This window comes from Mastigoproctus giganteus, chromosome 13 (assembly GCF_048544385.1).
Source record: "Mastigoproctus giganteus isolate SK-2022 chromosome 13, ASM4854438v1, whole genome shotgun sequence".
Classification (NCBI taxonomy): domain Eukaryota; kingdom Metazoa; phylum Arthropoda; class Arachnida; order Uropygi; family Thelyphonidae; genus Mastigoproctus; species Mastigoproctus giganteus.
Window position 1 is genome coordinate 50,023,260 of NC_143587.1, and position 27,114 is coordinate 50,050,373.

The following is a 27,114-nucleotide window of genomic DNA, read 5'->3' on the forward strand; positions in this document are numbered from 1 at the left end:
ATACAGCTTATTACAGACACCCCAGTGGAAAACGTGCTTTAGCTGGAAATTGCACAGGGATGTCAGTATACCTAGATCCTCTCCTGACTTCCAAACATTGAAAGCCTCAGTTTTAGTCTTTAAACTATTAGCCGAAATTTACTAAATTACTTAAGCATCTTAATTTAGTTTATGCAGAGAACACACAAATTTCAGGCGTTAGTGTTTTCATTGCATGAACCAAATTACACCTAATAACACACGATGTCCTTTCACATTATATAATCTTAATTGTATTTTCCACTAGATGGCAGCACCAGTTTAGAACTTCGTTTTGCAAAGCGAACCATTAACTATAATTAGAAAATCTTTAAGAATAATTTGACCTAACGCGCTGGGTAAGATTTAAATTACTACCTTTTTTGCATATGGATTTTTTAAGAAGATTACTAACCTTACAACTACAGTACTAACTCCTAACATTTACTTTCACACATTATCAAATATCTTTCAATGAAATCAAATTTTTAAAAATATTTTATTACCAAATAATTGAAGATATATTAAGGTCAAAAATAAAATTCCAATTTAAAGTTCTCAGTTTCCCTCCCGGTGAGTGACATGCGCATAATTCTCATTATCAATCTGACTTTAGAATATTTTTACTGTTTATTTGAGATACAATCAATAAACAGAATACAATTAGTTCATAGATTTCATTTTTACGTCTTTGTACATTATTAAATTAAAGAATTAAAGTAGTGCGCTTGCACTCTCGTAGGTAATTCGCCTCTGTTCTCAACTACTTGTTCGTCTACAGATGGCGAAACCTAAACCTAATTTAAATATTCATGGCTCCCCCTCCCCCTCCAGCTTTCACTGACAACAAAGAGGCAGATTTGCAAATCCGCCTCTTTAACCATTATTATTATTAGTTTATTAATCTTATAGGATTCATCCCTGGACAGCCATAGTCTAGTTCGCTCTTTGCTGTAGTAGAGTTTTAGGAGCATCAGCGACTAAGGCCATAATGCTCCATGTATATTGGCGGTAAATTGAGGGTGTACTGAGGTCGATTTTCTGTTTGCTGGACGAAAAACCCGAGTTTATGGAGAAAAAAAAAACATGCTACCCTCGCCTGAGACCGACTAACTTTGCCACGTTGTGAAAAAGACCCATAAAAATTCCTCCCATCATCGACGGGACTCGAACTCATGTCTTACTCACCTGGTTTGGGAGGACGGCGATTTATTTATTTATTAAATCTGTTTATTGCTCTGTTTAAGAGCCACATCCTGGACAATAGTAAGCTTTGGGGGGGGGGTTGATATTTACATTCAGAGGTTAAGACAGGGACATGTGTCCGGCGGTTACATGGAGCGCATGCAAACTTAACCTGAAAGGTACAGAGCTTACAGTGTTTATTATTTTACAGACTTGAAAGTTATGGAATATCCAACTGTCCAAAATTAAAAAGGATATAATTTTATCAAAAAGTGGAGTACATCACAAAAACATGAGAAATATGTGCAAAAATTTAAAGGATTGGTACAGTCCATCACCCATTCTTTCCCGTGGTATCACATCAATCTTGACTGTCTTAGTGCTCACAGCCTTTAGATGCAAAGAGAGGGGACCGGTGACGGCTTCACTTTATTTTACATTCATCGTGTCATGGGAAGCATTGTCCTGGCAATTTTCCTTCTGGTGGTCCGTCATAACGGTAGATTTGTATGTGTCCGTTAGCTTCTGGCGTCTGTATATATGCTGCTGGCAGAATTTATCCAGTTCGATGTCTAGATTGTTGATCAAATCTGCCGTGTTTCCTGGGAACATGCGTCTCAAGCCTTTCAGGTTGTTCAAACTGATTCTGAGTGAGAGCCTTGAGTCCACTTGATTTCTTCCGGAAATGCGGGGGGAGTTTTTATTAGATCAGTGATGTCAGAGGCGTCGAGTCGTCCTGTGATTAGTCTGGCCAGTGTAAGAAGGTTAGCTGCCATAATCTGTTGTTTCCATGGGGCAACTTCGAGATTTTTGTAGAGTTGGCCCCTATAAATGGTGTATTGGTGTCAGTTGAGCCAGTTTCCAGGCTGAGGAACATGTTGAAGTGTGTTGTGGGAGCAGAGGACGAAATAGTTGCTGCATAGAGAGGTATGGGGTACAGACATCGAAGAACATATTTCTTTACCAGTTCAGCGTCATGAATTCCCGTTAGTTCCTGGCGAATCGCCCACATAGCGGAGTACATTTTGGTTTTTGTGTTCAGGTGGTGAGCCTGGAATGTCAAACTCTCATCCCATACTAATCCGAGATCCTTCTTTGCTTTAACTTTTTGAATGGGTGATACATTGATGGTAAGATTGATATCATTGCGTGACTTCTTCCAGGTGAAAGACATTTGAGCTGTCTTTGCTTGATTAATCTGTAATCCGATTGAGGCCAGATATTGTTCAAGGTTATGGATGTTTTTACTTGCCTGCAAGGTAGTGCTAGGAGCTTGATTTTGGTCAGAAGATGTGATGTAAAGTTTCAGGTCATCAGCGTATGGTTGGAAATCACTTTGGGATGCCAGGAAGGGGCCCCATCGCTGCGACAAATAGGGTTAATGACAAGACTCTCCCTTGTGGGACACCCCTATTAGTAATACCAACTGTGTACCCACGAAGGCCCATAGTCTAGGAGGGTGATAACTACATACTTAGGTGCGAGGTACCACATGCACAAGAGATTACTTTGTAATACATGTGAGCCTCACCTGCTAAAATATTTACATGGGTCTTATTTACAACGTCTTATTTGCACGAGTCTTTATAAAATTTTATCTACAACAACAACAGCTTACATTCTTAGTTAGTAGCGCTGCAACTCTATGCGCCATTAGTAGGCGAAATAAAATTTGCCGCCCTGAATGCTAAATACTAATATACGTTAACCAATCAGAAAGCAATGTTAAAAAGCATTTTGTCGCTTTCCTGAGCTTCCGCCCGTAGGCAACGCCTACGTCGTCCACCCATTTGCAACCGCCCTGTTCTTAGTATCTTTAAATTTACTATTGAGACATTGTCTGCGAGGGTAGCATAGTGATATCATCACCGTCCTCCCCACACCGAGTAGAAAAGGCCCGGGTTCGAATCCCATCGATGACGCGAGGAACTTTAATGGGCTTGTTTCACTCCGTGACTGAGTTAGTCGGTCTCAGGCGTAGATAGCAAGATTTTTCGTCCAGCAAAACAGGCAAATCGACCAGAGAACACGCGCAATTTACAGACAAAATAAATATATGGGTAGATGTAATCATTTACGGGTGACCCTAATATCATAATTTTTTTATTGAGACACATTCACTTTAAATGGAAGTATTGGGTGGAGTACTAGCAAGATCAACCTGATGACTAAGATACAAGATGGTGAACATTATACAAACGTCTCTGTTGATATGGACACCATTAAACTTGAGCGAGACCTGCGCGAAGAAAAAATGCTGCAGACACACAAAGTCTGTTTTATTTGCATGTATAGAGACACAAAACAGTGATCATCAATTTGGAGAAGCAGAACTGTATTGCATATTCATAAAGAACATACACCATTGCATCATAAAGAACACACACCATTGCATCACATAAAGAACACACACCATTGCATACAAATAAAGAACGTACACCATTGCATACACATAAAGAACATACGCCATTGCATAAACCTTCGAAACTGAAGCATCCCCTACCGTAATTGGGATGTTAGTTTTGATTTCCTGTTAGAGATCGTGAGGTATTCTTCACAGTTGGGTGCGGAGAAAAGAGTCCCCAAAAACACGTCTTTGGTATGCGGCGTTTTTGCAAAGTCTTTCGCCGTCAATCTTAAGTGTATTCAATAGGATGAATGTGTTTGCTGGGAAGTATCGCCGAAGTATCTCCAGCACGTTTAGTGAGGAGTGGAGATGTAGCCTCGGACCAGTAAAGAGTTGAGCTATGGGCGTGAAATTATGTTGTCGGTCTTTGGTTCATCTAGCTTCCTGGTGAGAATATGAGCAAGTTTGGCAAATTCCTTGTGATAACTAGCAGTCTCCAAGGCTTGATGTTGAGGTTCATGTACAGCGTGGCTTGTGAAATGGTGAAGAGATCCTTAGCGACTCTATTGAGTCAGCTGAGAAACCAATATTCAAGCCCAAAAACTGCTTTAAGGTGACAAATGGGAGCACAGGACTAACATATTTCTTCTGCCGTTCAATAAAAAAAAAATTAAGTCGTTTGCATATATCGTGAAGTAGTTGTTATTGGCTAAGAAAAGTTCGTAGGCAGGGCGAAGAGAGTGGGAGAAAATACGCCACTTTGCGGAACATCTTTTGATATTGTGAATTCATTCATTATGGTGTTGAACTGTGGGATTATGCAATGGTCACAACAATGAAACCACTCTATGCTGAAGAATAATGGTTCTTGGTGGCGACCTAGAAGGGTCACTTCCCACTCAAGTAATACACAACAGCTGTGGAAAGATTGTTGGAAATAACTGGACTATCAGCAATGATGATCAGTGAACGAAAACGGGTCTGTAGAGCAAAATTAGAAGAATTTCAGCTCCCAACGGTTCCCAAACAGGCCCTTGGATGCTGACCTTCAACAAATTCATAACAGAGAGAAAAATATAAACTCGTCCTGCTCCTCTAGGAACTTCCTTTTAATATTATATTAAACGCATGTTTACATGATCTTCCCAGGCTTTGACTGACATATAATCGAAGCCTTCCTCTTTTACTGGGAAAAAAAATCCAGATTCATTGGAACATTTTTTCATCACTTCTTTGACTGCAGATCCGCTTGATTGATAGTCGAACATGTTGAACTCTCATCTACTTCTTTGTTAAAAGAAGAAATTTGGTTCTTTTATTTATTTAATATTTTTGAAACCAAACAGTTCAAATTGAAATTATTGTCTTAGTTTCCTTTTCAGGCAAGGCTCACTCCCTCTAACCCCTAGAGAGTGCCCTGAACGGATTTTGTATAGTCATGGTAACTGTATGTGCATCTTGTACTGAACAATGAAGAACAAACAGCGGAAAAGGACAGGACAAATTCCAGACCGAATTGCATACTTCAAAGCACGAGCAAGCTTCAAGCGCCTCAAATCTCAAGCCATAAAACGTTGAAGACACACTTTGTAAGGGCGCCCTGTCATACCCACAGAAACAGCGCGAACTCTCCTCACGGCTCGATCCCTAAGTCTGGATAAACTTTATTGCACGATTTCAGCAAGGTCACCACGAGTCCAGTGATATTTCCATGTTTGATGATGATGTTCCCAGAGATGCACTTGCAACCATCTTAATCACAAGACATGAACTGATATCTGCGATTAATTAATTGCCTGCAACTGGTACTTCAGGGATTGACAAAGTTCCACAATTTATCATTAAATGTTTGAGCCCATATCTAATTGAATCTCTCTTAATGATTTTTAACACCATATTAAAAGGAGAATTTTTCCCTCCAACATGGAATATGTATTCTGTTAGGGCTCTGGATAGATCAACGGTTAGTAATCTACTTATGACTACCAATGCCATCCTTGAATCGTTTGAGGAGAAAGAAGAACTGCAATCACTTATCTAGATCTACAAGTTGCTTTCTCTAGTGTGAACATCCCAGCCTTGCTTAAGCTCCTTCAAAATTATTATCACATCACAGGCAAATTATTGAAGTTACTGACATTCCTTCTTCAAAATAGAACCATCCAATTGTCTATAGGAAAGCAGACGTATAGTAGGCAAATACAAACAGGAGTGCCACAAGGGGTGTCCTGTCTAGCATTCTTTTTACAGCTATAATTTACCCGTTAATACACAACAGAACAGATACACTGTGCTGCTACTTTATTAGGTACACTTACCTAGTAGCATGTTGAGCTTCCTTTAGCCTTCAAAACAGCCTGAATTCGTCTAGGCATGGATTGAACAAGATGCTGAAAACGTTGTACCATGCAGACATGAGTGTGTCACACAGTTCCTTGAGATTCGACGGAGGTGTAGGCCTGCAGTGAACAGCCCTTTCCAGCTCACCAAAGATGTTCAACAGGATTGAGATTCGTGGACTGAGCGGGCCACTTCAGCAAAGAAAAGTCATTGTCATGTTCCTGGAACTATTCCATAGTGATTCGGGCTTTGTGAACCGGCGCATTATCCTGCTGGAAATAACCATCTGACTGAGGATAAACTGTCAACATGAACAGATGCACTTGGTCAGCAACGATGTTTAGATACGATGTGACATTCAAACGTGAATCTATAGGTATCAATGGACCCAACTTGTGCCAAGAAAACATTCCCTGCACCATAACACTGCCCCCACCACCTTGCACAGTAGTCATCAGACATGATGGGTCCATGTTGTTTTCACCAAATTCTGAGCCTTCCATCAACATCATGCACCAGGAACTTTGACTCGTCAGACCAAGCAACTGTTTTCCAATCCTCGATAGTCCAGTGTTGGTATTGCTGTGCCCACAGGAGGCGTGCTCTCTTGTTCTTCGTTGATAACAAAGGTACGCGATGTGGTCGTCGGCTGTTGTAGCCCATTCGCGACAAAGTGCGACTAGTGGTCCGTTGCGATATTTTGTTCCGCGCACCAAGGTTGTATTCTGACGTGATGTGCGACATTGTGGCCCGTCTGTTTTCTTGCACAATTCTAGTCATCCTCCTCTGACCTCTCTCATCAACAAGCGATTTTCTTCCACAGGAGTGCCGTTGAGAGGATATTTTCTGTTCGTTGCACCACTCTCGATACGCCCTTTAAACTGTGGTGGGTGAAAAGTTCAGGAGAACTGCCGTTTCAGAGATGCTTTGTCCAGCATGTCTTGCACCTACTACCATGCCACGTTCGAAGTCCGTTAGATCACTCCTTTTCCACATTCTTGCTACGGTTTGTACGCTTAACTGATACTAGAAAGGTTGTTTTGCTGCATTTATTTCCACAACTGTGGTTATATGACTTGCAACGTTGTGGGACAAACCATTTGTGTGCACAGCAGGGGTGTACCCAATAAAGTGGCAGCACAGTGTAATTGTCCTTTACTTTTTACTGGTATTTAAGCTTTGTACTTCCCCTGTATATTTCCGGCGAGATGGTATCTCTGCCGCTGCTTGTTAACCCCTGGCTTAGTGCCGTGAAGGGTTTGTAAAGGTAGAGCACCTGCGTGTACCTATGAACCTTACAATAAAGATCATTATCATTAATTAATCTCTAAATTTTCATTTGTTTCCTTCGCCTTGCTAAAAGTCTCACTGTCCGAAGTGCATGTTATTTCCAACATTCGTTGACTCTTTTATCGACTGGGTTGCCTTGCCACTAATCCAAAACAACCTCATCCTTAGTAATATGCGTTTTCATAATTAACGCCCCATTTTTAAGCTAAGTAGGTATGATCTGTCCAGTAGATCACTAAGAACTCACATGGAACTTCATTACTACGCATAAAGGGCGTCTAATAATGACCAGTAATTCGAATTCTAATAGAGTTGCGCAGCCAGCCAGACCAGCAGTAATTTACTTTAGAAAACTAATTTTGAAAACTTTAAATGATGATAACATAGTTGTAGAACTGAAGAAACCATGCACAGCCCGAACTTAATTAACTGCCCTGACAACAAACAGAAGCAAAGTGGTCGTTCAGCGCTCTGTTTATCGACATTTCAATCTTTCCTGCGTTTGTGGATAGTTGCGAGATAAAGGATCGTCCTCCACACGAAAATCAAGCACGCCTTTCCATGCTCGTTAATTTATTCAATGTTTTTCTGTGTGAACTTCAGTTCCATTCACCCTTTGTGTTGTTTGTAAAGAATGCTGCTAGAAAAGCGAGTATCAGGCGCCTTATCACAAGTTGTTTCCATGGGCAATGTGCTTCAAGATGCTTCATTTACCGTTTCCCCATCATCTAATTACAATACTCAATGATACTTACAGATAAATATTCGCCATTTCGTCATCGCTACAAGATTTCTACAAGCAACAATTCTGGCACGCAATTACCACACAAATGTAGCTCCAGGGCAATTTGTGACACCACTGTGTTACTAGTTGCTGGGTTTTACGAGCATTTCAGGCATGAGACGCGATTGTGTTGCTGCTTGGTTGTTGGTAGATTTTACGAGCATTGGCGACTAAGGCGTATTGCTCCGTGTATATTGTCTGTAAATTGTGTGTCTTCTGAGGTCGATTTTCTGTTTGCTGGACGAAAAAATCACGTTACCTTCGCCTGATACCCAACTAACAGAGCCACGTTGTGAAAAAGACCCATAAAAAGTCCTCACGACATCGACGGGATTCAACCCATGTCTTTTCCACCCTGTGTGGGGAGGACGGCGATCCTACCAACTGTGCTACCCACAAGGGCCCATTGTGTTGCGTTTATCGATGGTGAGCGTTCTGAGAAAGATTTGTCTCTTCATGATTATGAAAACGTACTCAGCCACAGAAAGCAAAATGTGGTCTGTCGTCAAAAAAAAAAAAAAAAAAAACAATTGTCCAATAAACAAGTAACTGGTCCCCCGAAACGCCATAGAATAAAGGCAAATCATATTTACGTACACGTTTATTGCCTTAAGGGACCCGAATGTTTCATGGTTGCATTGTCCTATCCAAGTACCACGTGTCAGACACAAGTATATGGTCGCAGGTCTTCGAGGAAACAGTAGAACTACTGTGAGTGCAATGTGCCGCGATCGGCAGAGTTAACAGGCTTCCAGCTCTTAATGTTAATAGGGTACCACATAAGCAGTCGGTCTGTACGTGACATATCAATGGCACCGAAGATTACTAGGTTGGCAATTGGTGATATTATCTGCAAATGGAAGCTAACTGTTGAAACCTTCACGAAACAACCCAGCAAACCGCTGAACCAGACGGAATGTGACAGGGAGCCCTGCAAAGAAACATTCACTTGAACTGCAGGTCAACATTATCGCAGCACACAAGCCCTCAGTGAGACGATTGGGACATATGCCAGTACCACGCTGTATGATATGAGTTACCATAGTAGCCACTAATCACCTTACACACCGTCTACATTGGTGTAAGACCCGCCATTCTTAAACCGTAGTAAATGTATGTTGGCTGGTTGCATCACGTGTTGGGACTGCTTTAAAAGAGAGAGTGGGAATTATAGAAGCCAATTCAGAAGAACAATGCCCATGGAAGTAGCCATCGATAGAAAAGATATGCGGCAAAAACATAACATGTATGAGACAGAGAGTGTACTCTGCTAGAGATGAGTCATTAATTAACCTAATTGCCCTTTTCTGAACGGAATCTAGAAGCCTGAGAGAGGTTTTGGGGGCACCGCCCCAGATGTGGAAACAATATTCCATGGCATGGCGGATTTGCGATTTGTACAGAGCGAACAGCTGTTTGGAAGAAAAATAACGACTAGAGCGAAAGGATAAACCAAGTTTTTTAGATGTAGAGGAAGCAATATTTGTAATATGCTTGTGCCAAGAGAGATTAGAAGTCAGGGTAATCCCCAAGATCTTGCCTAGAAATCGGAGTGTCATTGATGATAAGCATAGGAGCAGAAGAATCCGTTTTGAGAGATATAAGACAGGATTGAGCTTTAGAAGGATTGAAATTAAGTTTTCTTTGCCCCACATGAGAATTGCCTGGAGATCAGCATTTAAGCATTTGGCAGTGGATACTCGAGAAGTTGAAGCTGTTTGAACAGGGCAGGGTTTCTCAAACTTGAAGGTGGAAAGTAATGTGCAAAACTATCACCAGCAAAACTATGGATAGTATTTCCGGTCAATGGGTAAAGGCCATTAATATACAAGAGGAAAAGAGTGAGAGAAAGAACTGAACCTTGGGGAACACCAGCATTAGCGGAAAGTTAGAGGACAGAGAGCCGTCTACCATCACCCGCGGTGAGCGGTCAGAGAGAAAACTGGATACCGAATCACAAAGAACAGCTGGAAAACCACCAAGGATGGAAGCTTACTTAGAAGACCTTTATGCCAAACACGATCAAAATCCTTTGAAATATCAACAGCAATGGCTTGAGTTTCACCAAAAACTTTTCCATTGAATTTATCCATAGATGCACATCTTCAAGAGGAGTGTTTCCATTTACAATGGGTTTCCTCAGCCTATAAGTTATTTTTTTGGTAGGAATTTTTTCCCGCCATAAAGTGCGGTTCAAGGTGTGTTGGTCAGTTAAACCTCCGGCTGTCATACATTCCCGTACTCTATCCATCCATCCATGTCCTCCTAGGTCTTAATCTTCTTTTTCCAGGAGGTATCCATTCCAGGATAGCCTTTGAATATCTGGTTTCTTGTATCCGTTTTACATGTCCATACCACGTTAAACGCTTTTCTTTGATAGTGTCAATAATATTCTTTTTCACTTCCATTTTCTCTCTTATGTCTTCATTCCGTTTTCTGTCTCTTCTAGAAGTCCTTGCTGAAGTTCTTGCTTAGATGTACATAAGCCAGAATATCACCAGTGGAACGACACTGACGGAATCCATACTGGCGATCGTTGACCAGATGAAAGATTTTCAGATAGTTTGAGTTGGCAGTTAATTGATTTCTCCATTACTTTGGAAAGAGTAGAAGTAATCGCAAGGGGACGATAATTGGATAGAAGGAATTTGTCACCCTTTTTAGAAACTACCTGGATATGAGCAAATTTCCAAGCAGAAGGAAAAATATCTTCGGAATAAGAAAGTGAAACAAGACGACACAAAACAGGAGTAAGTTCAACGACATAGGTTTTGAAAACAAGTAGAGAAATAACATCAGGACGTCGACCTTTCGAAGCATTAGATTCATGAAAATCCTTCTGACATTCTTTTGACGGAAAACCACAGGATTCATTAAATGGAATGGATTGGGAACGGTTTGAGGTGATTTACCAAGATCATCAATACATGAGTTGGAAAAAAAAAATATGTTGCTAACAGGTCAGCTTTATCTTTGGCTGATGTGGCAACAGAACCATCTGGTTTTGACAGAGGCGGGAACAGAGATGGGCAAAAATTGCGGCCAAGCTTTGGAAAGACCAGAATGCTCGGCTACCATTAGGTCAAGAAGCAAGTTTTCTACTCTTAGCCTGTTCAAAATCTAGTTTGAACTAATCAATAACTGCTGTACAAAGTATAAATAATACTTAATAATAATTTTTATTACGCAATTTCGCTTATAAAAACGTTGTGCTGGAAATATTTTATAATGAAAATTCAGTACTTTTATACGATTTCAGAGAATATAGGCTTAGGGGTTCGCGATAAAAATATTATGTTGAAAGGGGTTCGCGATAAAAATATTATGTTGAAAGGGGTTCGCGAGTCAAAAAAGGTTCGGAACCACTGCCGTAGAACAATAAAAAGCTGTGCTTTGGAGTGACGAGTCACGATACATGGTTTGCCAGTCTCAAGGTAGTGCCTGGTTGTGGCAGATGCCCGGAGAAAGCTACCTACCGAACTGTATCGTCCTGACAATTAAGTCTGGCTGAATCAGCCTGATAGCGTGGGGCTGTTTATCTTGGTTTGGCCTAGGACCATGAATGCTGAGGTCTACTATACGTCCTGGACAAAAGTGCACTATCTATGTTGTGCCAGCACGTGGGAGAAGACCCATATTTGTATCAGCAGGACAATGCTTTATGTCACGCTATGACGGACTGGTTTGAGGGCAAGAGCATCGAAAAGTTGGACTGGCCAGCCAAGAGCTCTGACCTCAATCCTACAGAGACCCGAACCTCTGGGATGAATTGGATCGTTGGGTGCGCGTGAGGGGAGACCACCCAAAAACAAACTGAAGCGATGTCCACTTTGATGTCCGAAAGGTGGAAAATATCGGAGGACAAAAGTCTGGTGAGCAGTGTTCCACGGATACTAGAGGTTGTCATAAGGTCTAAAGGTTTCAGTGCACTTTATTAGTTTTCCTGTAAATAAAGGTTGTGGATATGTAGCTGTGCGGATATTAATGGTAGGGAAGCCTATTTTAAACCATATATCACAGATAAGGTAATAGTTCAGCAAGTTTCATCCCAAAACTGCGCGATTTCCTCATACACTCCAGGCAGCCCCTTTCAACTATATCTCTAACAAAGCAACACCTTATAAATACCATCAATAGACTTCCCAATAAAACTACAATTGGGAATACTACACCAGCCAAGGAATTAAAAATTAAAAATTTTAATTCCTTGGCTACAGGTTACAACCCATACCCAAAAGAAGAAACCCTAAAGAACCTAAGGACTTCAGACCGATCTCGGTGGGCGGTACTCTATTAAAAGTGTTTGAGAAAACTATCAACCTCATCCTTACGCCAAGACAACTCATCATAAGCCATAAATCCTTCAAACCGGAGCGTGTTATAACGCGGGGAGTACCGCAGGGAGGTGTCCTGTCCGGTTTATGGTTCGCCGCGGCCCTTGAACCAGGTACACTGATTTCTCATCATATGCAGATGACCTCAAATTATATATAAAATCAAATGACCCTGAACAAACCCACCTGATAAATCAGCGAGCCGCCGTCCTGATCAACAGCCTTGTAACCTATCTACTGCAGATAGGTCTGGAGCTAAACATACCTAAATCAGCCCAAATCACATTTATAAAAAAGAGAATCAAAAATGACATCAGAGCCTATCACAACGGAGTGCAGATAAGGAAAGTGAAGTCTCACACCGACCTCGGCTTGACTTGGGACGAGGGCCTCACTTTTCAAAATCATTTTTCGACCATGAAAACTAAGACTTTTTGAGCGATGTGGGCAATTCGACAAGAGTTGACGGGGTTACTCCACGTCGATGTAGTCGGAGGATACGTCCAGCGGTGCCTACAGCCAATCGCACTATATTTGTATGCATCACCAATCTGGTCTTCTGCACCGACCTCGTACATAAACAGATTCCTGGCAGTCGAGTACTGGGTAATGCGATGGATGAACAGGGTCACGGGCAGCGCATTCACCATCTCCAGGGCTGTTTTGTATATGCCAACTTAAATATCACTCCCTGGAGAGTTCACATTGCATCCAGGAATATTCTTCTTCTGTCTCAGATGCTAACTGGTGTGATTGACGCCCCCAGTCTTCACGGAGTTATCGCTACTCCACATGCTGGACGCAGTAATGACAATCCCTACTTACCGTTGCATTCTACACTATCCGACCTGTGCTGTCTGAAGAACTTCTTTCCGAACAACGCAGTCCCCCTTTTCAATACATTGGCAATAGATCCTGTGAAATACTGTGAAGGCAAGCAGTACAGAGTGAAGAGCCTCTCTGAAGCTTACAGCTTGCTTGAACTATAGAAGTATGAAGAAGAAGCTTGAATGGGAAGGAATGACCAAAATATAAAATAGCTGTTGGACATCTACTTTTAAATGGTACTGTGCATAATTTCCTCTTCTTGAAGTTGTCGATAATTACATTCTGTAAATAATACTGTAAATGATTCGCACTTCTGTAAATATTGTAATCATGATTTGTAAATATTGCATTGTAAAAATTGCCACTCTTGCATTTTTGTACACCCTTCTAGTCGGTTGGCTGTGTAAAAGGGGTGAAAGCAATCACTTGCTATTAATAAACGGATTTAATAATAATAATAATAATAATAATAATAATAATAATAATAATAATAATAATAAGTGGTGCAAAGCTGTACCAATCGTAAGCGATTGGTACAGCTTTGCACCAATTTACTTCATAAGCGATTCGGTTTCGAAGATTACTAAAAATATTCTTAAAAAGTTTTTTTTTTTATAAATTACCTCTCATTCAGGGATTTTTTGAAGAAATGAAAGAAATAACTTTGATTTCTCCTATGATAAAGAATACGTAAATGCTACTGAAATTGAAGAACTCATTCTTGATCATCTCTACCCTTTGAAAATTCAGCTTCGTCCGTAATCTCCAGAGACACTTTTCAAATAACTGGATTATAAGCCAGTGTTCCGAAGCCGTTAATAACTTTTCTCTTCTCTTCCTCCACGATGGTAAAATGAAACGTTCGAACTGTCTGTGAAAAGTGGACATTTGAATTTTCCAAGAAAGTATTTACGCTCATTCTGACTTTCGGAGAAAGCTGATTAAGAGGAACTTTTTTTAAGAGAAGTGAAATTTCTCAATCCGTTTGCATATTTGCATTTGTAAAAATGACATTTTATCAATGGTGAAACTGAAAATTGTATAAACAAATATTAGTGAGTGATCAGTGAATTATGACCAACCCATTCATAATAGATTATGTAGAATGGCTCGCAATATAAATAGATTCCTAGGCTAGAGCAGTGGTAATTTGCATTTGGTCGTGCAAGGCAAAGTGAGAAATTAGAAGTTATGAGATGTAATACAGATATCACGGACTTTCAAAAGGGCATGATTGGGGGATCTCCTGCGTCCATCGGCAGCATGTCTTGTCAGTTTCTCATTGCCCACTATGGTTAAACTGTTCGAAGAATGGTATCGAATGGGTTAAATCCTCCCGCCGACAGAACTCTAAAGGATTCTGCAAGGTGTTCGTTGTAAGTGAAAGGTGCAGAGTTTTGTACGGGTTGAACGACAAGTCACTGTTGAATAGCAATTTAATAGCACAGTTAAATAACAATAGCAATACAATGTGGGGAATGCAAGAACAGTATCCCAAATGGCGATGCACCGTACACTCACATGTATAGAATTCTACAGCAGACGACCCAAAGAGACACCCTCTTTCTCACCGTGATGGTCGTCGTCGGCTAATGTTATGGTGCCAACAACACGCTGGATGAACACCGGAAGACCGGGGATGAATGTACTAGTCGGATAAGTCCAAATTCCTGGTGCAACACGCTGACCGACGCTTTCGTGTGTGGCGTAAGCAATACGAGTCCATGGACCTGTCGTGCATGGTGCCTACTGTCCAGGCAGGTAGCGATGGGTTGTTTAATATGGGGGCATGTTTTGCTGGCAAGAACTAAGACCCCTGGTGGGTATGCACTAACATTTCACTTGTGAGGTCTTAAAATGTCGCATAGGGCCACTCGGAATATACTTTCATCTGCCCAAGTTTTTTTTTTTTTTTTTTATGTGAACCCCAAACACGAGAGGTATTAGAACCTATAGTACTTAGTACCGTGCTTGGGTTGAAGGTTGCGAAGACGAAAGAAGATATTTGTTGACATTGCACTTGAACTTCTGTATATTGTAATTTTCAGGAAATACATATGAAGGAAGGTTGTTCCAGAAAATGGCAGTTGAATGAATAAATGAGGAAGGTGAAAAGTTGGTTCTGTGGGTTCGAAGTTGGACAGTAAATGGATGTTGGCTGGTGGCGGCACGTGTTCGGACTGTTTTGAAAGAGAGAGCGGGAATTATAGAAGCCAATTCAGAAGAACAATGCCCATGGAAGTATCTGTAGAAGAGGCATGCAGCAGAAACAGTGCGTCTATGCGAAAGCGAGTGGAGAAACTCTGTTAGAGATGAATCATTAATTAACCTAACTGCCCTCTTCTGAATGGAATCAAGAAGCCTGAGAGACGTTTTGGGGGCACCACCCCAGATTTGGGAACAATATTCCATGGCAGGGCGGATTTGCGATTTATACAGAGTGAGCAGCTGTTTGGAAGAAAAGTAACGCCGAGAGCGAAAGAGAAAACCAAGTTTTTTAGATGCAGAGGAAGCAATATTTGTAATGTGCTTGTGCCAAGAGAGATTAGAAGTCAGGGTAATCCCCAAAAGAGATATATCATTTTGCCTAGAAATCGGAGTGTCACTAAACATAAGCATAGGAGCAGAAGAATTCTTTTTGCGAGATATAAGACAAGACTGAGTTTTAGAAGGGTTGAAATCAACTAAGTTGTCTTTGCCCCACTGGAGAATTGCCTGAAGATCGGTATTTAAGGAATTGGTAGCAGATGTTCGAGAAGTTAAAGCTGATTGAGCAGGACAAGGTTTCTCAAAATGGAAAGTTGAATGCAATGTGCTATCATCGGCAAAACTATGGATAGGATTTCCAGTCAATTTGGACTGATATACAAGAGGAAAAGAGTGGGAGAAAGAACTGAACCTTGGGGGACACCGGCATTAGTGGAGAAGTTAGAAGACAGAGAGCCATCTACCATCACCCTCAGTGAGCGATCAGTGAGAAAACTGGATAACCAATTACTAAAAACAGTTGGCAAACCATAAGATGGAAGCTTGTTTAGAAGACCTTTATGCCAAACACGATCAAAAGCCTTTGAGATGTCAAGAGCAACTACTTGTGATTCACCGAACCTTTCCATTGAATTAGTCCATAAATGGGTAACATAAGCCAGAATATCACCAGTGGATCGACACTGACGGAATCCATACTGGCGATCGCTGATCATACGGAAGGTTTCTAGGTGGTTTAAGAGTTGGCGGTTAATTGATTTCTCCATTACTTTAGAAAGAGTAGAAGTAATTGCAATGGGACGATAATTGGATGGGAGGGATTTGTCCCCCTTTTTAGAAACTGGCTGGATATGAGCAAATTTCCAAGCAGAAGGAAAAACACCTTTGGAATAAGAAAGTGAAAAAAGGCGGCAAAGAATAGGAGTAAGTTCAGGAGCACAGGTTTTGAGAACAAGTGGAGAAATACCATCGGGACCTGGAGCTTTCTTAGCATCAAGATTCATCAAAATCCTTCTAATATCCTTTTGACGGAAGACCACAGGAGGCATTGAATGGAGCGTGTTGGGATTGGTGGGAGGTGTTTTATCAAGATCATTAATACATGAGCTGGAAACAAAATGGGATGCTAGCAGGTCAGCTTTATCCTTGGCTGAAGTGACAACAGAACCATCGGGTTTGGACAGAGGTGGGAGCAGAGATGGGCAAAAGTTGCGGCCAATAGCTTTGGCAAGAGACCAGAATGCTCGGCTACCATTAAGGCAAGAAGCAAGTTTTCTACTCTTAGCCTGTTCAAACTCTAGTTTGGACTGATTAATAACTGCTTTACAATTGTTGCGAGCTTTGGTGTAGGCAGAAAATGAATCTGAAGAATTAGAAACAAGCCAATTACGATGTGCAACGTTCTTCTCTTGGACAGCCTTAGCACATTTATTGGAAAACCAAGGTTTAGATAAAGGGCGAGATTTTAAAGTGGAGTGTGGGATAAAGGATTCCATTCCTTCAAGAATAATTTCACTGACACGATCTGAGCAAACGTTGACATCAGAAGTTTTGAAACAGTAATCCGACCAAGGAAAAGAAGAAAAGAAGTCTCGCAGGTCATCCCATTTTGCATTCTTGTAATGCCAAATAACACGAGGTTGGGAATAGCCATGAGATAAAGGTTCCATTGGAGAAGAGACAATCACCAAGTTGTGATCTTAAGTGCCTAAAGGACCTCTCACTTCGACCGTGTACTTAGAATGGTTGTTTGTGAGAAAAAGATCAAGCCTATTGGCTGTATGATTAGGATTGTCCGGTATTCTTGTAGGTAAATGAACAGTCTGTGCTAGGTCATTAGTAATTGCAAAAGCCTCAGCATCTCGACCTGCTGGGTCGGTGTGACTAGAAAACGGAAGCCAGCTTGAGTTGTGAACATTAAAATCAACAAGGAAAATTACCTCACTGTTAGGAAAGTTAGACTGGAGAAAGTCAAGTTGCAAAGAGAGGAAGTCAAAGAGCTCCAAGTGATTAGTGGAGTTGGGAGAACGGTAGAGACAACAGATGAATTTGACACAATGAGGTAGAGAGTATATCATGTTCGTGAATTGCGTGTGTTCTCTGGTCGTTGTTGTTTTAGTATGGATTTAGTAGAATCAGCGATTAAGGCCATATTTATCCGTGTATATATTGTCTTTAAATTGCGCGTTCTGTGGCCGATTTTCTGTTTGCTGGATGAAAAACCATGCTCACCTCTGGGACCGACTAACTTAGCCGCATTGTGAAAAAGGCCCATAAAAATTCTTCACGTCATCTACGGGACTTGAACTCCGGTCTTTTCCACCCGGTGTGAGGAGGACGGCTTCTTCAGACATCTAGTTGAGTCAATGTCTAGGTGAATAGCGGCTGTTATCGGTGCGAACGATGTCCCGACAAGGTATTATGTAGGTGGTCGTAATTCAGTGAACAATTAGTGCATATTTTTCAATGGACATTATCAAATAAAGAGCTAATTTTATGTAAGAAATTTTTAAATTTATTATCGTTGTATGACTCGCGATTAATGTTTTAGTGTTAATATTCGGTTTATGATTAATAATTTTGAATAAGCAATATCGAATAGCTGGATTTGCAATATATTTTTGAGGATTATGGATTTCGCAAACTTACAGAGATTGCATATGGTACTGAGCATGTTTACATATCAGTATTAATAAATGGATCGATGGGAAAGCAATTTTTGCACGAAGCTGAATGATGTTGCGCCTTCCGCCTGATGTTTTTCATCGAATCGCGTGGAACTTTCACCCAGAAATAATTTACTGCGAACATCGGTGACATTTACTTACTTCACAGATTAAATTACGTTCTTGTATCGAAGCTGGTCGATGTGGTGGCAATTCCAAAGGCACTCGTGTATCGTACATGCCACATTTCCCGTGCGAAACTTTGGGAAAATTATGATACCGGAAGAGATTGGAAAAGGAAGTAACTTATTAAAAATAAACAACGAAGAAGCTGAAAATTACATATTTCACAATTAACATTTTATTCATATTGAAGGTAATTAATACCTGTTAGTAATATGGATTCTATAATTATTTCTGATACAATGCACAAACTTTAAATATCAATGAAAAGTTAGGAGACAATTTACTCTTTACTACACTGGTGTGCAAAATTTAAGGACCAGTCAGGTTTTCACCTAGCTTCTCATAGGAGTGGCCTGGATATAGGAAAAGCATACCAAAGGAACCTCGTGAGGTACAGAAATGATGAAGGAAACAACACCGACACAACAACGGAAACAAAACGGTACAGAGGGACTTTATTCAAAAATGGCAACATAGCACTGGCTGTCATGATACAGAACAAAGGGAAGAGGTGGTCCTAATTAGGAGTTATGGCCACCCCTAATGTCGATGCAGGCTTTGCACTGCCTGTCCATACTTAGAACAATGTTGTTGTTAAGTTCTTGCGGTAAAATCGTCCATTCCTCTGTCAGCGCCATCTTCAGCTGGTGAACATTTTCTGGCGGGTGTGGACGTGCCGCTAGGCGTCTCCCCAGAGTGTCCCATATGTGTTCGATGGGATTTAGATCGTGGAACGGGCAGGCCAATCCATACGAACAATGTCCTCACTTTCCAAAAGCATATCAACACCTGCAGTGCGATGGGGTGTGGCGTTATCATTCATAAACACGAACTAGGGGCCAATGGCACCTCGGAACAGACGCACACGGGGAAGGATTACCTCAGTACAGTAGCGTGCATCGGTTACAATACCGCCTTCCAGTATCTGGAGTTGTGTACGTCCATCCAAGATAACGCCTCCCCAGACGAGAACACCTCGACCGTCATATCGATCCCCTTTCAGTGATGTTTGCGGGGTGATACCGTGTGCCAACCTCTCGCCAGATTAGCTGACGTCCAGAATCGCTGCTGAGACTGAATCTACTCTCATCAGTAACAGTAAAGAGTACCTTAAGTAAAGATTTTGTGGTTGTAACCTTTAGAAAAAGTGTTGGTCCTTAAGTTTTTCACACCAGTGTACTTATTTCTTAAAATGTGCTAACATATTTAGCAATCAGAGGAAGGAAGAATCGCCCTTATGGTAGCACAGTTGGTAGGATCGCCGTCCTCGCAAACACCGGGTGGAAAAGACTTCAGGTCTCACGCGAAGGTAGCATGTTTTTTCTCCTGGAAACTGGTTTTTCATCGAGCAAAACAGAAAATCGACTTCAGAACATGCAATTTACAGACAATATATGCGGAGCGATATAGCCTTAGTCGCTGATGCTCCTAAAACCAAACTACAACAACGGCATCGTTGATTATTCAAATCAATATATGCAAAGCTGTTTGGCGCTGCGTTTGATTCATCTGTTTCCGCCTCCGTGTGTATGATTTCTGTACCATCCATAATTTATTTTTTTAATAAATCGTCACTGATTTGTTGTAAAATCATTGCTGAATGCATTTGTTTATCTCTTCTTGCTGTAAATCTGCGGAACCTTAGATTTACCCGAGATCTGTTAGCAATCTATGTTCTGTCAGGCTGCCAGCTTCTGGCCAAAACATCTCCAAGATTTAGTAAATATTGAACTTGGAATTTCATTCCATTCACATATCTTTGATGATGATGATGATGATGACTTTTTATAAGACTTTATTCGTGTCTCATATATCTCCAAAATTTACCTCAAAACGTTTTTCCCATGTCGTCTCTTTAGACATTCTAGAATCCCTCATCCGTACATAGGCCACATTAGGTGATAAAAATATAACCTTTGTGTCCCATTCCTTGAGTTCCTCAGAACTGGGATGTAAAGGTGCGTTATTCAGAAAGAGAAAAGCCGTTTCAAGTAAGCTTATTTCTTCAAGTGTTTCTTTACAGAAGGTACAAATTCATGAAAAAACCCATTCTTTGAACAACGCAGAATCTACTCATGATGATTTTTATGAGTGTATATTTTATGATGGTATACTAGTAAATACAACGAGTGATCACTGAATTATGACCACCTACCTAATACTTCGTAGATCCTCTTTTTGCCCTCAGTACAGCAGCTATCCGACGTGGCATTGATTCAACAAGATCTCGGAGGCGTTCGTAAGGTATGACCGACCAAACTGTGTAATGCAGGTATGGAGGTGATTGATGTATCCAGACGCCTGATATGCCTTTCCATTGTGTCCCAAAAGTGCTATATGGGATTGATATCGGCGAGTTCGGAGGCCAATCGATATGCTGGAAGTCGGAACTGTGTTCCTCAAACCATTCCTACCAACAAATGCCCGATGGCTCGGCGCATTGTCATCTTGAAAGACACCATCGCCATTCGGGAAAAAGTGTAACATAGCGGGGTGTACACAGTCAGCAAGCAGTTGAGGATAGTGGAGACCACTGATACGTTGTTCTACATGCACCAGGGGTCTAAGGTCCTGCCAGTGAAACATGCCCACACCATACAACCGCCTCAACCGGCCTGCATGATGGATGAAGAGCCTCATGTTGTTGACGCCAAATTCGTACACGACCATCCACGGTGTGGAGTAAATAACGTGACTCATCCGACCAGCACACCTTCTTTCAGTTTTCTAACGTCCAACTTGCATGCTCTTTGCACCAGGCGAGTATTTTACGTCGATGAACCTTGGTTAGGAGAGGATTCCGTAGGGGTCGTCTGCGGATATAGCCCATACGTGCGAGCGTATGGGCTATATCATGTCAGATATTGTTCCGGGTTGGCCCATGTTGTGTTGGGTAGTCATCTTTTCAACAGTGCTGCGCCTGTTCGCCTGTAGGAGTCGTCGGACCCGGCGCTCACCTCTAACGTCAACCTTTTTGCTGACCTTTGCAGATTTGCCGTCGGATCGTTGTTTAACCATTTTGACGCCAGTCCTGGTACACTTTAACTGCCGAGTCTCTCGAACACCCTACCCGTTCAGCCGTTTGGGAAATCGAGGCACCAACTCGTCAAGCACCCACAATCTGTCCTTTATCAAAGTCCGATAAATCCTTCCTTTTACCCATCACACTCGGAATTTTCCTACCTACTGATCCACTGACACCTCATCTATGCTACGTAGGTCGACTAACTGCGCACTCTCGTACCTCACGTGGTCAACGGGTCGCATTCAGATTTCATGGGGGTGGTCATAATTCAGTGATCAATCAGTGTATAACAATACACATGTCTCTATGTATATTATTAAATAAATAATATATAAATATAATATGAATAACAAATAACAGATATGTTAATGAGATGATGACAACATGTGAAACTAATTACAGACTTATATGCATGTATACCAGGACCGACATGGACAGCTGTTTACAGTTCCTTGAGGAGGCTCATTGGATGATGATACAAGACATGCAGGGAGGCATCAGAAGTGGAAGACTGGTTGCAGAAGATCCAGGTAAGTTGGCTTTATTATGGATCCGTATGCATTTCAACATACAAAGCAGAAGGGTGTAGACAATCTCAAGGTTGTTGATGTGGGTACTGTAATTTTGATTATGGAGATAGGGAGTCTCTATGGTAAGTAGAATGCGCTATCTGTGCTTTTTTTTTTCTCTTTCACCAACTTGTGCAGTTCGTCTTCTATTTTTGTGAGCTTATCGAGCAATTGGTTTGGAAAGTCTGTTAATGTGACTGACGAGTATTGGGGTAGATCTGAGTCGAGGTTGTGGGAATCTTCTAGAAGTACGAGTCCCAGATGCTAGGTTCGGATATAGATTTTATTAGCATTTTGGCTGTGAATACGATTCAAGGACACCCTTTTGATTAACAAGGAGGCTATGGGATTGCGATGGAGTTAGCATTGGCCCACTTCAATAGCCAGTACTCTCTGATGTAACTTTTTTCATGTTAGAGGAAGCTGCCGTGACCCAAATTTCGAAACGAGACAGGATTGTTGAATAAACTGAAGTTATTAAGAACGTTGTGAGTATGGAGGGATCCCGAACGAGAAGTAATTGTTGCTTAGCAGCCCACCAAAGCGGTGAGAACCTAGTTGCTGTCTTATCAGTGTGGCTGCTGAATGCCATTTCGGTATCAAAGACGACGCCGAAGTCGAAGTAGGCTTGGACATTCGAAATACCGGTTCATTCACTTCTGAAGGGCTGCATTTTAACGAGACCATTTGTGTAGACTTCAGCGGATTTATTTGTAGGTTAAGGCAGAACACACATGCTTCAAGGTCCTCGAGGTTTGTGCTTATGATATTCGCTACCTGTAGAGATTGTCTTCAGGATCTATCTTTGTTTATAGCTTGAAGTCGTTTGCCTTGCTGACTATATTATCTTTGAATAACATCAGTGGTATTATTACAGTTGTGAATAGGACGCCTAACAAAACTTCTTCCTGCGGTGATTTTTCGGAGAGGATGTGGTTACTGATTTGTAGTACAAGTGTCCTTGCATGGACACTTGCATGGAGCAAGGAACCCAGGGTCAAAGGGTGTATCCTATTGTTGGGTTTTAGGCGTATCAGGAACTTAGCGATTTTGCGCCGTATATAATACGCCTGTAAATTGCATGTGTTCTGTGGTCGATCTGCTGTTTTCTGGACGAAAACCCCGATTTTTCGGAAGAAAAAACAGTGCTGTTCTTGTCTGAGGCCGACTAACTCAGCCACGTTGTGTAAAGGCCGATAAAAATACATTGCATTATTGACAGAATTCGAACTCAGGTCTTTTCTATCCCGTGTGATGTCTCCACGTATAATATAGTAATGCTGTAATAGGCGAAGTAAAGCTGGAATCGAAATAGCATCAAAGGCTGCATAGATGTCTCTGTAGGTGATGGCTATCTTTGCTTTGTGTTGAAGTTCTTGAAGGATGGCTGCTGGAGCAAGGAACCCAGGTTGATTTTCCAAGGATTGCGTGATGAATATTGGCTGGCTTCTGTAGGCGAATCTGATTTGTTATGCTTGGTAATGAAGCCGCTAAAAAATCTTTAAGAGGCTCGAGCACAAGAAATAGGTTTGAATTTGTCGATTTTGAAAGTTGCTTTTTTAAAAATAGAGCCGACTTTGTACCTGTGCCATTGTGGGGGAAAAGAAGGGCTGTTCAAGACTCTGATTACAGGTGCAGAGAAGCAGGTCTATGATAAATGGGTAGAGACATTCCACCATGAAGTGGTATTTTATCATCTCCAGCAGAGGCTGTGGCAGTTAGTTTATGAAAATAGCAGTTTGTGAGTTCCAGTTGCATCGCTGCAGACGGCTATAGTTATTCTCTCTTTGCATTTTTTGTATCTTGGTGCGGTAGGTTCCGCTTTGTTTTGTAATCTTTTTTGTAGATAACATCTTATAATTTAGGCTTGTTTCGTTCATACTGTAGAATCGTTCTCCAATTCATTTTTCTCTTTTGATAAATGATCTAAATCTGTAAACTTTGGGTAGCAAGCAGATAATCTCTCCCAGCTAATAATCAATATATGAATACCATTTTTATCAGGTCTAAGAGTGTCACTTGCTATAAAACTTCTACATCATCGATCTGTCTGCACGGGTAGCAGTGGTTATAATCACCGTCCTCCCAACACCGGGGTAGAAAAGGCCCGGGTTTGAATCTCCTCAATGACGCGAGGAACTTCATGGATAGCCAGGTTTCCACCGGTAACTCAGGTTTATGGTCTAGCGAAACAGGCAAATCGACCAGAGAACACTTGCAATTTATGGACATAACACATATGGGCAAATAAGTTGGTTCTTGAGTGGCCCTAATATGACAGTTTTTGTACCATCACTCATTTAATGTAAGACCAAGGCCCCTTTAAACTGCTTTTATGAGTGCGTTGATTGGAGTTCTGTGTTGTCTGTCTTGCATAAACTCTCATATAATATGAGAGTCTATTATTTCTAAATTTGTTTTCTTTAAAGCAGACCTTGAACTTAATGATCATTGTGAAACAAACTGAGTGGAAAATCATTATAAATTTTTTTAATGATTTTTTTTGCAGTCTGTCTCGCTCACACCTAAATCAATAGCAATATTTTTGGAGAATCACCTTTATCGAGTCTTTCCAGAGCACCCACCTTAGTTTTCATTGAAACAATAACCCTTCTCACCCGTTTTTTTCATTAACTTACGTAATATTTAACTAAATTATAAAAATACCTCCCGTGTTGATGCAATTTGAATCTAGGCCTTTTCAATTTAACCGTGTTCTGCAATTTTATTCTGAAGTAAAATCAAATTTGTATTAGTGTTTCTTTTTAAGCTGATACCAAAAAAAGGAGGAGAGTAGGGAAAAAAGAAAGCCAGAAAAGTTACTAAAATTACTGCGAAGTCTCGTCCTTTCAAAGTTTATAAAATATTATTTTATTATAAACTGGTAAACATTTCCGAAAAAAAATTTCAACCAAGGCTTAAACTTGTATAAGGATGTAAGGAAAAAAAAAACATCTCTTACGATTTATTTCTATATAGAATCTTTGAAAGAAAACTCATTTTCCTTAGAAACTTCAGCAGACATTGCAATGAAGCAAAGTCCATCCTAATCACATTTTACTGCTAATAAAAAAGAAAAGAAAAAACTTTGGAGAAGATTAAGTCCGCCATCTGGTAAATGTTTTGATCAGTGTTAGAGACATTTTTATTTCAAAGCATTCGGTCTACCCCATTTCAGTAGGCTACCTTAAAAACAAAGCGTCGAATACCAGATTGAAACTGAGGTCATCAAAGCCAGGTCGCTGCTTCTTTTATTCTATCTGAAATGAGAGGTAAAAACTTCATCTACTGCACAGAGTGTGGTGCCAATAAAGAAAATTGCCCCTTTTTTGTTTATTTACTATTTGATGCATTTGATCAATCAAAATGTATGTAAGATAAGTTTACAGAAATGCTACCAAAACAAGTTAGTCAAAGTACGTAGTGCGTTACATTTCATGCGAGTTAGCAAATATACTAGTGTGCAAAACTTAAGGACCAACACTATTTCTAAAGGTTACAACCACAAAATCTTTACTTAAGGTACTCTTTACTGATGAGAATAATAAATAATAATAAATAAGATCTTTATTGTACAGTTCACCGGTACACGCAGGTACCACGACCATACAATACCCTTCACGGCACCATGCCAGGGGTTGGCATGGTGCCGTGATTCAGTCTCAGCAGCGATTCTAGACGTCAGCTAATCTAGTGAGAGGTTGGTACACGGTATCACCCGGCAAGCATCACTGAAAAGGATCAATATGGCGGTCGAGGTGTTTTCGTCTGGGGAGGCGTTATCTTGGATGGACGTACACAATTCCATATACTGGAAGGCGGTACTCTAACCGGGGCACGCTACTGTACTGCGGTAATCCTTCCCCATGTGCGTCTGTTCCGAGGTGCCATTGTCCCCGAGTTCGTGTTTATGGATGATAACGCCACACCTCATCGCACTGCAGCTGTTGATATGCTTTTGGAAAGTAAGGGCATTGTTCGTATAGATTGGCCTGCCCGTTCCATCGACCACATATGGGACGCTCTGGGGAGACGCCTAGTAGCACGTCCACACTCACCAGAAAATGTTCACCAGCTGAAGACGGCGCTGACAGAGGAATGGAATGGATGATGTTACCTCAAGAACTTATCAACAACATTGTTCTAAGTATGGACAGGCGGTGCAAAGCCTGCGTCGACCTTAGGGGAGGCCATATCTCCTACTGAGAACCACCTTTTCTCTTTGTTCCATCTTTGACAGTGATGCATCTGTATCATGGCATCCAGTGCTATGTTGTCATTTTTGAATAAAGTCCCTCTGTACCGTCTTGTTTCCGTTGTTGTGTCGGTGTTGTTTCCTTCATCATTTCTGTACCTCACGAGGTTTCTTTGATATGCTTTTTCCATATCCAGGCCACTCCTATGAGAAGCTACAGGTGAAAACCTGACTGGTCCTTAATTTCGTAGTAGTAATAATTCATTATTTATAACAAAAAAAAAAAAAGTGAAAAAAAGCAACGGTTTTTATGTGAACCGAGAATATTTCGTTTCTGCGCATCCACCACAGTACCCGTTCATTCCTCCAACCAGCGCATGGCAACAAACACTATCCTGTGCTTCAGCTACAGTACATGGATTGCTTATATGATATACAGTACCCTACCATTAATATCCGGACAGCCCTCCATGGATGGGAAACGGGTCCTATGCATGCAACACGTCATAGAACCTCCTATAAATATGCGCACTAGGCTTCGAAAAGACAATTGGAAAAGAGGGCATGCAAGATGACACGTTCAACAGAATTGCTTCAATAGTTCAACAGAATTGATCACCTCAACAAATGCTATACGCCGATTAACATGGTGCAAGGAGCGAGAATCTTTGACTGTAGAGCAGTGGAAAACAGTCCTATGGACAGATGACTAGAAGTTCGCACTCTACCAGTCTTATGGCCGTTCCTGGGTGTGGCGAATACCAGGGGAACAGTTCCTTCCTTCCTGATTGTATCCTCCCAACAATGAAGTTCGGTGGAGGAACTGTCCTGGTATTGCACAGAATTCACAAAACCATGAA

At 41.1% G+C, this 27,114-nt stretch overlaps 1 protein-coding gene across 1 annotated transcript in view; it reads left to right on the forward strand.

Moving 5' to 3' along the window:
- LOC150076031 (uncharacterized) overlaps positions 1–27,114 on the forward strand; it is a 403,417-nt gene that overhangs the window by 142,684 nt on the left and 233,619 nt on the right. Inside the window, exon 2 of the mRNA XM_090387992.1 lies at positions 21,914–22,020. The gene's annotated coding sequence lies outside the window, so the exon portion shown is untranslated. The remainder of the gene's footprint in view (positions 1–21,913; positions 22,021–27,114) is intronic.